Genomic DNA, 3,972 nt, shown 5'->3' on the forward strand with positions numbered 1-3,972 from the left:
TCCATAACGGCTCATCACGGGCGGACTGAAGTTGCAAGGAGGAAGGAGACAGGCCAGGAGAACGGAAAACTGGCGAAGACAAAGCACGGGAAGGTTTTGCTGAGCTCAAGAGGCACACGTGATGCGCAGGTGACGGGAAAGCGCTGCGAGCGTTGAAGAGAAGTAATCGCGTATCGGTCTTAGATTTTTTTTTAAAAAATCACCCTTTTACAACGAGGAAAACAGAAAATGGGTGAGGAAGCCACGTGCACACTACTGCTCTAAGAATAATGAGCATTTTTAACACGGGGAATGGCGATGTGGACGGAGCGGCGGGGACGCATTGGAGAGATGGAGAAACAAGAAGGCTGGTTCGCCTGGAGCCAGTCCCGTTCATAAGGAAACATTGGCCTACTACACCTAACGACAAACTAGCACTTCAAAAGTAAAAGAACAGGTTCAGCCCACGTTGAGAAAGTTCATATTCTTTTAAGTTTCTTTTTCTTCCGCACTGTTCAAGGAGCTTTTCTCAATTTATCTGAGGTGTTTCCTCATTTAGATCATATATATAGCTCCTCAGAGTTTCATCCATGTGATGCATTTTGTATATAAAACATTGGGTATGGTCCCTTTTGTGTATTTTTTTCACTTTTTCAGCCATCTTTTCCTATTATGCCTTCCACTGATTTTTGTTCAATTAAGGGCACATCTGTCTATGTTTCATTTTTTCTAATAATTGTGTATCACATTTATGTAATTCCACATGACTCTCCTAATGTATCCCTTCTGAGGGCTCTTGCCTCTTTTTTGTGGATTGGGCATATGTTTTGCATCTTCTGAGAACTAAATGGATTTATTAAGCAAACTAAGTTAGAGCTAATATTTTCCCATGTTTAGCCAAGTATGACCTTTTACACAGTGGCAATCAATGACTACATAAACATTATTTGTAGCTCCACTGAATGGATGTGTATAAAGTGCGTGGACCTATATGGCAGGCCCGTAGTTTACTATATATCAGTGGCAGCTGTCTAACCACCAAAGCGCTTACACATTAGCTCATTTAATCCTCAGAATAGCTCTCTGTGTGGTTACTTTTATTATCTTCATTTTACCAATTAAGAGACTGAGACACAAAAAGCTTGAGCAATTTCTGCCAGTTACAGACGGAGTGAGGACTGGAGCCAGGATTTGGACCCGGTCTGGCTCAGCGTCCACACCCTTCCTCGAGTTATTCTGCCTCCGCTGACATTGGAGAGGACATGACAAATGGCATTGGCTTCAGATGGGGAACAATCAGGGCTCCATCCCCGCCTGAGGCTTCCAGGAGTTCCCCATTATGTGTCCCACTCACCTAGCCACCCTTGCTCACCCATCCCTAAAGCACGCCAACATAAGCTGGAATAGACTGCCTCTTGAAGCCAGGAGTACATAACGGGCATTTTTCCAAACATGACAAAAGACAGCTGAGCTGTATCTGGCGCTGTGAAGTACCGAAAGCAGTTAGAAACCACACTGAGCCACGTGTGGCACTTTTTGGACACAAAGTTAATTTTTGAGTTTCCTGAAATGGACGCCCAGCCAAGCTCCCAGCTGTGCCAGGTCCTCAGGGGGAGGGTGTGGGGCAGTGATGCGGACAGAGGTGGCACAAAGCCTCATCAGAAAAACCTGAAGGGTTTCAAGGGCTAGGTCCCCATGGCCACAGTAGCTTCTCTGCACTGAACTGTCCCAGTGCTCAGGTGGTCCAAGACCCGCACTGGCTCTTTTCTCCAAGAACGCTCATGCACTCAAGGGAACTCCCAAGCTCGGTGTTGCTCAGAGCATTTTAGAAGCCAGTGAAATAGACAGCCTCCATATCTATAAGCATTTCTCAAAATATCTTCTCCCTTATCTGTTTGCATATCTTGCTACCTCGCCAGACTGAGTGACCTTGCAGAAAATAAGCGCAGTGCACTGCAGAACTGGCTATGAATACCTCCTCTACCACCAAAAGGTGGAGTCTAATTCTCCGTCTCTGAATGTGGGTTGACTGGCCATGTGACTTGCTCTGGCCAACAGCACCCTGCCTAACAGGGAGTTGGGGAGGAGGTAAGCAGAGACTCATCAAGTGATGGTGCATCGGGGCTTGCTATTTTGTTGTGCTGAGAGCCCGGACACCACCATGTGAACAAGCCCTGGGCAGCTGCTGAATGATGAGAGGCTGGGTAGAGGAGAATCAGGGGCTCAGCCAGAGGCCAGTAACCTTCAGAGGTCACTAAGAACTTGCCAGATCACCCAGTTCCCAGCACACCACCAGCTGCCCACCAGCGCACGAGAGGGAGAGCAGAAATCTGCAGACGTGGCCAAAACCGGGAAAACTTCCCAGCTGATGCACAAAGTTATAAGCTAAATAAAATGGTTACTGTTGGAAGCCTCTTGGCTTTAGAATAGTTTGTTACACAGCAAATGCTAACTGACATAAGAAGGTAAATTATTAAAGGAAAAGATTTTGGAATCAAAATGCCTACAGTCAAATCCTACTTGTCTTCTTGCTAGACACATGCTCTAGACAACTAATATGATTTCTCTGACTCCCAGTTTCTTCATCTATTAAGTTAGGAAAATGGAGCTATACATCCTGGGGTTTTCTAAAGAGTCATATGACCTATGTACAAACCACTGTATTTGCTATGTGGTAATCACTTTATTAGTATAATTACTATTATTAAACTATGTGTGACTTTGAATGGTCCTAGAGCAGAGCTATTGGTTTTGGCAGGTTCCAGAAATAAATGAATGAATCTAACAGGTGTTGGCCTAAGCAAGGATTCAATAAATATTTGTAGACATGAATTGTGCTGGGCAGCCAAAGCCACACTCTGAGGGCTTCTGAGGTTGCCTAGGGTTGGTCATTTCTAGAAAACATCACTCAGGCTTCTTCGGTTCTCAGGTTGAAGGTAGGCTAAAGGGAGTGCAAGAGGCAATCAACTGGGGGCACCCTAGGGCTAAAGAATAGATGGGGGGCATTGGTTTTACATAGAGAGAGCTGATCAAGAGGAACCCCCACTGGCCTTCAGGATCATTGAGCAATAGAAGCAAGAGCTAAACATTCAGGAGCATCTTGACATGAAAACAACACAAATCCCAGAACCAGAAAGACGAGTTCCAACTCCTGGATGGGTCTCGGTTGACTCACCTACAAACTGGGACTGTAGTTCCAACACGATTCACATGTGGGTTCATACGGTGGTTGTGAGAATCTGACGACATACGGATATGAAGTGCCCAGCAGAGAGCACGTGGCAGGTGAGCAACCAGCAAGGTTCCTTTCCCGTCTCTTCCATGTTTATAAAGATAGCACTGTCCATCTCCTGACATAACTAACCAGCGGCCTATAACCTGAGGATGCAGCAAGAGGTGAAGCCCAGCACACTGATCACAAATATTACTTCTGACTGTGTGACCTTGAACCAGTCGGCCTCCCCATTGGTCAGTTTCTCATGGGTAATACTTTCTGACCCTGACGCGGTCCTCAAGGATAATGGGATGATTCATTCACTTCAAAACCTAACTCAGGGCCTGATGACGCTGTGTAGAAAATAGATAAAACACAAAAGGAAAGTCAAATGACTAATATTTAAAGTCCCGAGGCACTAAGGCACAGTCACTGTGCCTGTGCTTTGCTGCCTCTCTCTTTTCCCCCTTCTCCCTACAGCTCCTCAACGTAAACCGAAAGCCAACACCCAGAATGAATACGTGGCAGGTCGCAGAGCTAGAAACAGGACTAGGGAAACAGCCCAATCGTAATTCACTGCGTATGCACTCTGTGCTGGGCCCTGTGCCGTGCACTTTACATGTTACCATCTAATCCCAACAACTGAATAAAGGAAATACTATTTTAATCTTGGAAAGATTCAAAAATTTTCCAAAGTCATGTGGCTAATAGTAACAGCAGGGTTGGGATTTGGATCTAGCCTGGCTGACCTCAAAGTTTACTAGTTCATTCTTTTTTTT

This window comes from Sturnira hondurensis, unplaced genomic scaffold (assembly GCF_014824575.4).
Source record: "Sturnira hondurensis isolate 20B ecotype Veracruz unplaced genomic scaffold, ASM1482457v3 Scaffold0018399, whole genome shotgun sequence".
In the NCBI taxonomy this organism is placed as follows: domain Eukaryota; kingdom Metazoa; phylum Chordata; class Mammalia; order Chiroptera; family Phyllostomidae; genus Sturnira; species Sturnira hondurensis.